The sequence below is a fragment of the Artemia franciscana genome, chromosome 7, assembly GCF_032884065.1.
Source record: "Artemia franciscana chromosome 7, ASM3288406v1, whole genome shotgun sequence".
NCBI classification, from domain to species: domain Eukaryota; kingdom Metazoa; phylum Arthropoda; class Branchiopoda; order Anostraca; family Artemiidae; genus Artemia; species Artemia franciscana.
In genome coordinates, this window is record NC_088869.1 from 26,724,880 (window position 1) to 26,738,101 (window position 13,222).

At 34.8% G+C, this 13,222-nt stretch overlaps 1 protein-coding gene across 8 annotated transcripts in view; it reads right to left on the reverse strand.

Moving 5' to 3' along the window:
• Nucleotides 1-13,222, reverse strand: part of LOC136029081 (sodium/calcium exchanger 1-like) — a 150,047-nt gene that overhangs the window by 80,794 nt on the left and 56,031 nt on the right. For 5 of the 8 annotated variants that reach the window (XM_065707138.1, XM_065707133.1, XM_065707134.1 and 2 more), the window contains exon 1: nt 8,582-8,672. The exons of the other annotated variants lie outside the window; for them this stretch is intronic. The gene's annotated coding sequence lies outside the window, so the exon portion shown is untranslated. Of the gene's footprint in view, nt 1-8,581; nt 8,673-13,222 lie in introns of those variants that run through there. 8 annotated transcript variants of the gene reach the window in all.

The following is a 13,222-nucleotide window of genomic DNA, read 5'->3' on the forward strand; positions in this document are numbered from 1 at the left end:
CAGCACATAGCGCTGAGCGTTGCTTCAACAAAAGTGATCTTTTGAATGCCCCTCTACCCACTGGAAAGTCAAGATATTTTAGATTCCTCCCGTATTCTGAATTTTTTTTTGTTTAATTTACCTCCTGGAGGGCTCAGGGATCCATAAATTATCTTCGCTCTGACATTTGACCCTCCTGTCTTAATAAGAATTCTTTCATACTTTATTTTGTAATGGTAATACGCAAATTGGCTGTAATTCAGCCAAATCAAAGTAACTTTTTTCAAGAGCAGGAAAGAATCTAAAAAAAGAGGGGCTATCCAAGTCAAGATGTCGTTAAGGTGAAATTCAGCATATTTGAAACTTTTTCGCATTAAATAATTCGTCAGCCAGTTTTAAGTAAATTTTTAAGAGCAGGGAAGAATCTAAAAAAAGAGGGACTACCCAAGTCAAGAGGTCGTTAAGGTGAAATTCAGCAAATTCGGAACTATTTTCACATTAAACAATTCATTTAATGCGAACAATCTAAAAAGGGGACTGACCAAACTACTAGCCCATCCCATCTGTAAAACGGTACCCCAAAATAGTATTTACCCTGTTCTGGATCTGGCACAATGGTGAGTGAGCTAACTACCCTTCCTCACTTTCCTTAGCTAATATCCATTTGAATATGTGCTGGAATATTTTTTTTCAACCCATGGCTTTATTGGGCCAGGAAATAATTAGGTTCAGACTCGGGTCGCAACGCTCTATTAGAGAGTAATTAGGGGGTCAGACCCACGTCGCATCGCTCTATTAGAATATAATTAGGATCAGACCCACGTCACATCGCTCTATCTGGCTCATTTCCTTAAAAGATTTGTCGAGCTCATATCCATGTAAAATTATGTTCTTGATTATATCTCTCTAGAAAAGGTCTAACTAATTTTCTCGCCACAATAAGCACCACAAATTTCGAAGAAGGCACCCGAAATCGTCATCTTTTGTTTCATATGGCATTTCCCTTGAGTTTTAATCATCATACAAATAACAAATGTTGAAATACTGAATGCTAAAAACAAAATCTCAAGAAACCAACCAATTTATAGCCAATCAATTTATATTTATTATATTTATTTATCAATTTATATTTATAAGAAATCAACCAAACAATTTATATATATATATATATATATATATATATATATATATATATATATATATATATATATATATATATGTATATATATATATATATATATATATATATATATATATATATATATATATATATATATATATATATATATATATATATATATATATATATCATTTATCCGATAGAGGAACGATGCGCACCTGAGCCCGAAAACTGAAAACCCTTGGAAACTGGCTGATTTTTGTAAGGTTCTTTAATATATATATTCCTTCAATTACAAACTGAATGGCCACCTTGTAATTATTACCCCAGAGACATCTTGGCCCAAATACGGAGATTGTTGTTGTTCTGCACCCCATAATGGCTGAAAATGGCAATGCTTTAAGTGGAGTATTTTTGCTACTCAAAAATGGCTGCTATAATGAAAAAAATGCTCTTCGACTTAGTTCTCTCTATTTTTCTTTAACTATTATTATTGATCTCGTAAAATTTTAGCCAAAAATTGTCAATTGGTGGCAAAAAAAGCAGAAACGGTAGTTTTTTCAAGAGCAGTCATTTTAACTACTTAAAAAAGGTACTAGAACGAAAAAATTATTTGAATGAGCCTTCTCTCAAGTTTCAGTGACCATCGATGTGATTCAATCAAACCAAATTTTACCAAAACCATAAAAGTGAACCCTTTAAAGAAATTTCTGGGAGAGGAAAACTGGTGAATCTTTCGAATTAATTGTTATTTAATTTGCTCTGATCTAATTAGTAATGCAATTCCAAGTTCAAGGACTACTTATACGAAAATCTGTACCAACCGGGGCAGATATTTTTGGGTGGGCCTCGTTTGCTTTATACTAGTTTTATTAACCATTGTAGAAACATGCTGTTTTGTTTTTTTAGTTTTCTACATAGAAGGCATTGCCGAGTGAAGCTCAGTTCCTTGATACTTATATTTATTATGAAAAAGCCACCGGGGCATTTCAACAAACAAAATAATAAGAAATAATTAAAAGATGATAATTAAAATTATAAATAGATTTACATAAAAACTAGCATAGATCATCTTACAATTCTTAGTCTACTCCACACTTATTCAGACGAGTTTCATCTGCAATTTCAAAGTATGATGTAAATGTAGTTGTTACTTAACTTGACACCAACAATATTCCTGTAATAAACAAGGGACCCATTCTCCCCTTAGAATTCATATTATATGCTTAGCCTAAATATATTATTCCAAGTCAGGGGACGCTAGAGGTTGAATGCCCTCTTTCCATTGATCAAAAGGACCTCTCACAAAAAGTTATAAATTTTTGTCCCTTAAAGATTTACTTTTAAGGGCTTGGCACCCCTTCCTCTAAAAAAAACACCCTCCTCAAATATATCAATTCAGTTTTCTACTTTGTTTTCCAACTTGTTTTAGTAACACTTAATTAGTTTTGAGATTTAAAATTAACGAGCTGTTGGAATTAGTTCAAATTAAGATAGAGAATTTTATCATGAGCCTGAAAATATTCGCTTTATGCACAACCTTGTCCCTTTTTTGCAGAATTTAGAAAATGTTTGATATTTCTTTACGTGTTTTCTTTAGTTATGTTATTAGGCCTATTGCAAATAGATTCTGTGTTTCATTCGTCGAAGTTTTTTGGCAATTTTATTTATGTATTTTATATTTTCCTAGATTATAAGGGATATATTTTGATTCGCAATACAAAGTGGCAGAAATCCGCACTTTCCTGTTGCACAGTACATTTTGTCACTCATAAGGAAAGAAAGATTTTTAAATTATGTACGAATGAGTCTTCCGATATTCATTGACCACTGCTGCGATATGATAATCCCTGACAAAAAAAAACAACAACAAATCAACGCGCCCCGAGACTGAGACTCCATGAGACTGCAGTTCAGTTTTTCGATTTAATTACAAAAACATACGTATCTCGTATATAAGAAAAAACAAGTTTTTTCTACCGAAACTATTGAGCAATGTTAAACTTAAAACGAATTGAAATTATTACTTATATGAAAGGGGTTACCCCCTGCTGGATACCTCCCTCTTCACATTAAAGGTTTTAAGTACTTTAAAAAAAAGCATTTTATTGTCCTAATTGAACGACCCTTGTGTTTCAGGAATCGTTCTTAAGAATTGGGATAGAAAGTTAAATTTTAGCGTAAAGAGCGAGGTATTGATTACGGTAACCTCTTTCATATACGTAATAATTTATGCTCATTTTAAGTTTTAATGTTGCTCTTTACTTTCAGTCGAAAAAATTGTTTTCATATTCAATATTTGATGGCCTTTTTTTTGCACAATGCCGGGAAACCCATCTTCCCCTCCTCGGAAAATTTCCACCCGTGAATAGATCTTGTAGACAATTCAATCCCAACGGGAATTCATCCCGTGCAACTACCCTTCTACATTTAAAATTGAGTCGGCAGAGAGAAAGTAAGACAAATAAAAAAAAATTATGGTGATTCTAGGAAATTCCTCAGTGTAAGAATTCCCCTAAAAGTTTCACCACCTGGACACTTCGCTCCAAGTAGAAAATTGTCCCAGCGGAAAATCCCCCAGCAGAAAATTTGCCCCTCCCCCAACCAAAATTATATTCATGTTTCTAAATAACAAATAATATACGTAAACAACGGGAAAAGTTCATAACTTAAAGGCCTTTCCCAAAGGGCAATGTTAATTCATGCTATCTCCAAATTCATAGTTATTGGATCTTTCAACTAGGCTGAGCAAAATGGTTATCTCAAATTTTGGAAAAAAACTTTGGGAAAAAAGGTGCATGGAAGGGGGGCTTTTTACTCTCCAATATTTTCCAACGATTCGTGGTAACGAACTGTAGTAAGGAGTGACCCGGCTCAATAGTAACCGAAATTCTAAACAATGGAAATTTTGATACCAATAGTTACATCAAATGAATGGTATTTATATAATATTTAAGTTTGATCAAGTTTAGTCTTACCCATCAAAATTTACGAGCCTGAGAAAATTTGCCTTATTTTTGAAAATAGGGGGAAGCACCCCCTAAAAGTCATAGGATCTTAACGAAAATCACACCATCGCATTCAACGTATCAGAGAACCCCACTGTAGGAGTTTCAAGCTCCTATCTTAAAAAAATGTGGATATTGGTACTTTTTGCCAGAAGACCGATCACGGGTGCGTGTTTATTTGTTTGTTTGTTTTTTGTTTTTTTTTCTCAGGGGTGATCGTATCGACCCAGTGGTCCTGGAATATTGCAAGAGGGCTCATTCTAACGGGAATTAAAATTTCTAGTGGCCTTTTTAAGTGACCAAAAAACTGGAGGGCACCTAGGCCCCCCCACGCTCACTTTTTCCCAATGTAACCGGATCAAAATTCTAAGATAGCCATTTCATTCGCCATAGTCGAAAAACTTAATAACTATGTCTTTGGGGACGACTTACTCCCTCACAGTCCCCGTGGGAGGGGCTACAAGTTACAAACTTTGACCAGTGTTTACATACAGTAATGGACATTTGCAAGTGTACAAACGTTTTCAGGGGGATTTTTTTTAGGGGGGGGGAGAAGTTGAGCGGGGTGAGTTACGTGGGAGAATCTTTCCATGGAGGAATTTGCCATGGGGGAAGAGAATTCCAACGAAGGGAGCGCAGGATTTTCTAGCTTTATTTTAAAAAAAAAACAATGAAAAAATAAATATGAGAAGTTTTTCAACTGAAAGTAAGGAGCAGCATTAAAACTTAAAACGAACAGAAATTATTACGCATATGATGGGTTCACCTTGTAATACCTCGCTCTTTACGCTAAAGTATTTCTAGTAATTTCAACTATTAATTCTACGACCTTTGTGATTCAGGGGTCATTCTTAAGGAATTGGGACAAAATTTAAGCTTTAGTGTAAAGAGCAAGGTATTGACGAGGGGGCGAACCCCCTCATATACGTAATACAAACATACGAATATAGAAGTTCGTTACGTAAGTTAATTCGTAAGTTTTGTATATTTTTATTAATAAAAACATTCGTAAAAAAATTAAAAGTACTATTTGCCTTTTTAAGTAACCGAAAAATTTGAGGGTAACTAGGCCTCCTCCCCCGGTTATTTTTTCCCAAAATCGTCCGATCAAAAGCATGAGAAAGCCATTAAGCCAAAAAAAAGAAAAGAATTGACATGCAAATTTTGTTTTAATTATACATTTGCAGAGAGCCAAAATCAAAACACCATTAATTCAAAAATGTTCAGAAATTAAATAAAAAAAACATGTTTTCTTTAACTGAAAGTAAGGAGTGACATTAAATCTTAGAACGAACAGAAATTACTCCGTATATGAAAGGGGCTGTTCCCTCCTCAATGGCCACTCTTTACGCTAAAGTTTTTTACTGTTTTAAAAAGTAGAGTTGAGAGAAAGAGTCAAAATTAAGCGTAAAGAGCGGGGCATTGAGGAGGGAACAGCCCCTTTCATATACGGAGTAATTTACATACAGTAATGGTTATTATGAAGTATACATATGTTTTCAGGGGGACTTTTTCACGTTGGGTGGGGTGGGTTGGGGGAGGGGGTTACGTGGGAAGATCTTTCCATGGAGGAATTTATCATGTGGGAAGAGAATTTCCATGAAAGGGGCGCAAAATTGTCTAGTATTATTGAAAAAAAAAAAAACAATGAGCAAATAAATAAATTTTTTCACATGGAATGAATGAGTTCGTCTCCTCCACAATGCCTTGCTCTTTACGCTAAAGTATTTTTAATAATTTCAATTATTTATTCTACGACCTTTGTAATTCAGGAGTCATTCTTAAAGATTTGGGATAAAATTCAAGCTTTAGTCTAAAGAGCGAGGTATTGACGAAGGAGCAAACCCCCTCATATACGTAACAAAAATACACAAATATAGAAGTTCGTTACGTAAGTTAATTGGTAAGGTACGTATGTTTATTACTAACAAAAACGTTCGTACAAAAATTAAAAATCCAGTTGCATTTTTAAGTAACCAAAAATTGGAGGCCAACTAGGTCTCCTCCCCCACCCTTTTTTTGTCAAAATCATCCTATCAAAACTATGAGAAAGCCAGAGCAAAAAAAAATTAATATGCAAATTTCCTTTTAATTATTCATGTGCGGTGAGCCAAAATCAAACCAATTTTTTACTGTTTGAAGAGGTAGAGTTAAGAGAAAGAGTCAAACTTTAGCGTAAAGAGCGGGTTGTTGATGAGGAAGCAGCCCCTTTCATACACGAAGTAATTTCCATTCGTTTTGAGCTCTAATGCCGCTCCTTACTTTGCGTTAAAAAAAAACTTGTTTTTTTTTTACTTAATACATTTGGAATTGCCATGAAAAGCCAATTTTTTTGACATATCTATTTATATCATAATCTCGTTTTATAGGGTATCGGTCACTATTGAGCCGCGTCACTCTTTACTTGTAGGTCGTTACCATGAGCTGTTTGATTATTTCACTTCTGTTTTCCTTTTTAATTAGTGAATAGTGTAATAAGTAACTGTTTGATTAGTGAAATACCACGAAACTTCAATTTATGGCGTGCCGTAAAAAGCTACAAGGTAACTCTATTTTATCAGGTAGTTTTCAAATAGGTCTATGGTTAAAAAAAAAGTGGAAACTATAGCTTATCGTGCTCAAACGTTACTTTTCTCCTTGTCGATTTAAGGTTAGGCTATGCAAAGTTTTTTAGGCTAGTCATCTTTGGTTTTCACTGTCAACAAACACACTACAAAAAAATTATTCTAGGCTGTGTAACAGCAGTTAGGGGCATAGAAAAGTTTCATTAGTAACATGGAAAAGCTGGCAAAATAATGTTTCTAAGAGCTAAAATTACGAATGAATTCTAAATGCACAAACTTATATTTTATTTCTTGGCTGTAAGACTTTAATAACAAATAATAAATTAGAAATGAAAAAGTCTTAATTTTAACAAAGTTAGATCGATGGGTTGTCCGCTTAATTTGACACCCCCCCCCCTAATACAGCAACTCCTCAAGCCCTAAGCTATAAATTGGAAAAAATAGAGAATTGTTACTTTATAATCTGCACCAAGCATCGATGAATCATATTTCTTTGTCCTTTCCCCATTTTTATATGTTATTGAATTTGTTTTCATCAGTCATTATTTTACTTCTCTTTACCTACCCTAAGCCTACATAAGACCAGCCTCTTGCGTATTTTTGGCATGTTTTTCAAAGGCCCTGGCGTATTTTTGTTTCGCCTTCTGAAACACTGCTTTTACGATTCAGTGGGGCGACAACGGAGAAAATTTAGGTAACGAAAAAATTGTAGAAAATCCCGGTTTTCAGGTATGAATAAACCTAAGATGGAACCAGAAAGCAAAAAATGTTTTCAGTACCTTAGTTCTTAGTACCTTAATGTTCTTAGTACCTTAAAATGTTCCTAAAAATGTTCCTAAAAGTAAGTCCCTTAGTAAAAGTAAGTCCCTAAAAGTCCCTTAGTACCTAAAAATGTTCTTAGTACCTTAAGGGTACCATGGTATTTCATCTCTAATAATGCAAGCTTACACATAAAAACTGAAAGTCATGTATGTGAGGCCACTTTCTGAGATGGAAAGACACTAAAAGGACGGAAATGACATAAAATAGGTCTACTAAGAAGACTATAAAACGACTATTTTTGAATAATGCCCGAGCCACACGACAGTCTAACCTTTTAATAAGGGGAACATTAAAATGGTTAGAAATTTGTTTTAAACCTTGCATTAATACTAATTTGTTCCCATCTGCAGCCTACTAGTGCTATGTCTTTGTATCCTTTACTACGTTCATCTCCAAGATCTGCTGTTCCAAAATTCCATTATTTCTAATTAATATAAAAAAAAGCTTTAAAACTGTTTTCTGGTCTGTCAATCACAAATTCGACGCTTGAGAGCTAAAGGACGTTCAGCCCAGCAAATTAAGAATAAAATTACGTAGTTGGCGCTGTCGACGTGCATTATTTTGATTTTATTTATAGCTGGACTATGATATAACCCACACATAAAAAAGCCAACGGTACTTTTTAAGCTGTGGAAGCTACTTGTATATTCTTAGTGTCATTGACGATTAGCTGAAGCATACAGTATCAAGAAATAGTTTGTAGAGAACCTTAAAAGGCCATTACCTAGCTATTTATTTCAGGTCGTTCTTAAGGTATATTTTATGCTAATGAAAAGTATCGTCTGTATTAAACGCCTTTTATACAATGCATGACCTTATTTCAATACTATCATGTATCTTTTTTTCCTTTTTTATGCGTATGAATGTGACGTCATTCATATTTTTCAACTTTGTTTTCAGCAACATTAAGGTTCTTAGCTTTTTCAAAGTTAAGGCTCTAAAGTATAGTCTGCCAAGGGGTGTTTGTACCTCCTACCCTTGACCAACCAAAATATTGCCGTGCCCCACCGGTGGGGCCAGCATCCCTCGTTAGAAATCACAGCTCTAGAGTATCGATTATAAAATAAGAAAATGCCGACGACACTTACAGACAACCAACTAGAAATATTTTACAACTTCACTCTCTTGACAGCAATTAAAGAATGAAAACACATGATTAAAGATTCGAATAGAATAAACTACAGTTGCTCAATGAACAGAAAGCAATTGTCTCTTAGGCACGTTTTCCTATAATTTATGCGGAATATTTACAAATGGAATGACAAAGGTAAACTTTTTTCTTTCACTGCGCTTAGTCAACTAACTTAAAAAAAACAACAACAACATGGCTGCCTTTGTTTAAATTGATTGTGTAGTCCATTTTTTATTACACAATTTCTAAGTAGGATGGATAAAAACTTTGAGCAGGGTAAGGCACAATTTAAGGGCTTGTCTTTGAGACATATTAAATAAAAAAAGCAAGTTTTTTTTAAAATGAAAGTAAGGAGCGACATTAAAACTTAAAAGAACAGAAATTACTCCGTATATGAAAGGGGCTTTTCCTCCTCAATGCCCCGCTCTTTACGCTAAAGTTTAACTCTTTCTCTTAACTCTACTTTTTGAAACAGTAAAAAACTTTAGCGTAAAGAGCGGGGCATTGAGGAGGAAATGCCCCTTTCATATACGGAGTAATTTCTGTTCGTTTTAAGTTTTAATGTCGCTCCTTACTTTCATTTAAAAAAACTTCTTTTTTTATTTAATTTCTGGACGTTTTTGAATTAATACAAGTTTTGATCTTGGCTCTCCGCACATAAATAATAAAAACGAAATTTGCATATTATTTTCTTTTGGCTAAATGGCTTTCTGATAGTTTTAATCGGAAGATTTTGAGAAAGAAGGAGCGAGGGAGGAAGCGTAGTTGCCTTCCAATTTTTTTATTACTTAAAAAGGCACCTAGAACTTTTAATTTTTACGAACGTCTTAATTAGTAAAAATAAACATAACTTGCGAATTAACCTACCTAACGAACTTCTATATTCGTATGTTTTTATTGCGTATATGAGGGGGTTCACCCCTCGTCGATACCTCGCTCTTTACACTAAAGCTTAAATTTTTTCGAAATTCCTTAAAAATGACCCCTGCATCACAAAGGCTGTAGAATAAATAGTTTAAATTACTAAAAATTCTTTTGCGTAAAGACCGAGGTATTACGAGAAGATAAACCCTTCATATGTGTAATAATTTCGGCTCGTTTTAAGTTTTAATGCTGCTCCTCACTTTCAGTAGAAAAAAACTTTTCATATCTATTTTTTCATTTTCTTTTAAGTAATGCTAGAAATCCTGCGCCCCCTTCACTGAAAGTGTCTTCCCCCATGAGAAGTTCCTCAATGGAAAGATCCTCCCACTTCCCCCCCCTCAACTCTCCCTCCCAAACTAAAAAAATCCCCCTGAAAACGTCTGTACACTTCCCAGTAACCATTACTATATGTAAACACAGGTCCAAGTTTGTAACTTGCAGCCCCTTACACGGGGACTGCGGGGGAGTAAGTCGTCCCCAAAGACATAGTTATTAGGCTTTTCGACTATAGTGAATAAAATTGCTATCTCAGAATTTTGATCCGGTGACTTTGGGGAAAAAATAAGCGTGGGAGGGGGCCTAGGTGCCCTCCAATATTTTTGGTCTCTTCAAAAGGGCACTAGAGCTTTTAATTTCCATTAGAATGAGCCCTCTCGCGACATTCTAGGACAACTGGGTCGATACGATCGCCCCTGGGAAAAAAACAAATAAACACGCATCCGTGATTTGTCTTCTGGCAAAAAATAAATACGAAAAGTTTGTTTCTACAGAAAGTGAGGAGCAGCATTAAAACTTAAAACGAGTAGAACTTATTGGACATATGAGGGGTTTACCTCCTCGTAATACCTCGCTCTTTACGCAAAAGAATGTTTAGTAATTTCAACTATTTATTCTACGGCCTTTGTGATTCAAGGGTCATTCTTAAGGAATTGGGACAGAATTTAAGCTTTAGCGTAAAGAGCAAGGTATCGACGAGGGGTGAACTCCCTCATATACGTAAAAAAAACATACGAATATAGAAGTTCGGTACATAAGTTAATTCGTAGGCCTAAATTACGTATATTTTTTACTAATGAAAATGTTCGTAAGAAAATTTAAAGTTCTAGTTGACTTATTAAGTAATCAAAAAATTGGAGGGCAACTAGGCTTCCTCCCTCTCTCCTTTTTTTCTCAAAATCTTCCGATTAAGACTATGAGAAAGCCATTTAGCCAAAAAAATTAATATGCAAATTTCGTTTAATTATTTATGTGCGGAGAGCCAAGATCAAAACATGCATTAATTAAAAAACGTCCAGAAATTAAATAACAAAAACAAGTTTTTTTTTTAATGAAAGTATGAAGCGACATTAAAACTTAAACCGAACAGAAATTACTCTGTATATGAAAGGAGCTTTTCCTCCTCAACACCCTGCTCTTTACGCTAAAGTTTTTTACCGTTTTAAGAAGCAGAGTTAAGAGAAAGGGTCAAACTTTCAAACAGTTCATGGTAACAAACTGTAGAAAGGAGCGACCCGGCTCAATAGTAAATGAAACTCTAGAAAACGGAATTTTGATGCTAAAAAATACATCAAAAGAATTGGATTCTCATGCTGATTTTAAATATATAAGTTTCATCAAATTTAGTATCTGTCATCAAAAGTTACGAGCCTGAGAAAATGTACCTTATTTTGGCAAATAGGGGGAAACACCCCCTAAAAGTCTTAGAAGCTTAACGAAAATCACACCATCGCGTTCAGCGTATCAGAAAACCCCATAGCAAAACTTTCAAGCTCCAATCTACAAAAAAAAAAATTGGGTTTTGGGGGTGGGGTTGAGGGGAGGGGGCTATGTGGGAGGATCTTTCCTTGGAGGAATATGTCATAGGGGAAGAGAAATTCAATGAAAAGGGCGAAGGATTTTCTAGCATTACTATAAAAAAAATCAAAAAATAAACACCAAAAAGTTTTTTCAATTGAAAGTAAGGAGTAGCATTAAAACTTAACTAATTGTGCTCTTACGATCTATTGAATAAAAAAAACAGGTTTTTTTTAACTGCAAGTAAGGAGCGGCAGAATCAAACTTTAGCATAAAGAACGAGGCGTTGTGGAGGGGACAACCTCTTTCATATACGAGGTAATTTCTGTTCGTTTTAAGCTTTAATGCCGCTCCTTACTTGCAGCTAAAAAAACTTGTTTTTTTTTTTATTTGATTTCTGAACGTTTTTGAATTTATGCATTTTTTGATTTTGGATCACCGCACATGAATAGTTAAAACAAAATTTGCATATTATTTTTTTCTGCTAAATGGCTTTCTAATAGTTTTGAGCGGATGGTTTTAATAAAAAAAGGGGTGGGAGAAGAGGCCTTTCTGCCTTCCAAGTTTTGGCCACTTAAAAATGCAACTAGATTTTTTAATTTTTTGTACGAACGTTTTTGATAATAATAAACATACGCACCTTACGAATTAACTTACGTAACGAACTTCTATATTTGTGCATTTTTAATTCATATATGTGGGGGGTTTCACCCTCGTCAATACCTCGCTCTTTACACTAAAGCTTGAATTTTATCCCAAATCTTTAAGAATGACCACTGAATCACAAGGGCCGTAGAATAAATAGTTGAAATTACTAAAAATACTTTAGCGTAAAGGGCAAGGTATTATGGAGGAGGCGAACCCCCTTGTACACATAATATTTTCTGTCGTTTTAAGTTTTAATGCTACTCATTACTTCCAGGGTGAAGAAATTTTTTTATTTATTTCGGCATTGTTCATGGAAATTCTCTTCTTTCATGATAAATTTCTCCACGAAAAGATCCTCCAACGTAACCCTTCCCCCGACCCAATTTCACCCTAACGCGAAATTTCTCCATAGAAAGTTCCCCCGCATAACAAACTCCCCTCAGCCCCTCCCCCCAACCGATAAAATTCCACTGAAAACGTCTGTACGCTTCATAATAACCAGTACTGTATGTAAATTAAACAAAAAAGCAAGTATTTTTAACTGAAAGTAAGGAACGTCATTAAAACATGAAACGACCAGAAATTACTCCGTATATGAAAGGGACTGTTCCCTCCTCAACGCCCCACTTTCTACGCTAAAGTTTTACTCTTTCTCTCAACTCAACTATTTAAAACAGTAAAACACTTTAGCGTAAAGAGCGGGTCGTTGAGGAGGGAACAGCCCCTGGCACGTACACAGGGGGGGGGGCTTCCCCAAATTTTGTGAAATGTTTAATTTCCCCATGGTTTCTTGGGGTTTCTGGCAAAAGTAGGACATTTATTAAGAATCTAGATACATGTGTGAAGCCTTTTTTGGGGGATTTTACAGCATGCAATTATCCAGTCAAGTCACTACCCAATTATCAACCCATTTTCTGTCTAACTTTTTACCCTCTTTGAAGTAATTAGCAATTGTACTGTTATTTTTTGTAAAGAGAGTTTGCTTTCTACATCAAAATAGAATTATCCTTGATATTAGGGCGTTTATCCCCCCCCCTTTTCAGGATAAAGTACAGCTTTTAATGGATCAATTTTGGAAACTATCATTTTTCATTAAAATCTACGTTTTTGCATTAGAAGAACTACCCCCCCCCCCACAGCACCCATATTGCACTGTTAACCCTAAAATTTCCCATTCAGTTGGATATAATAGATTAATCACTGGGTCTAAATCGCCCTGGACATAACCTGA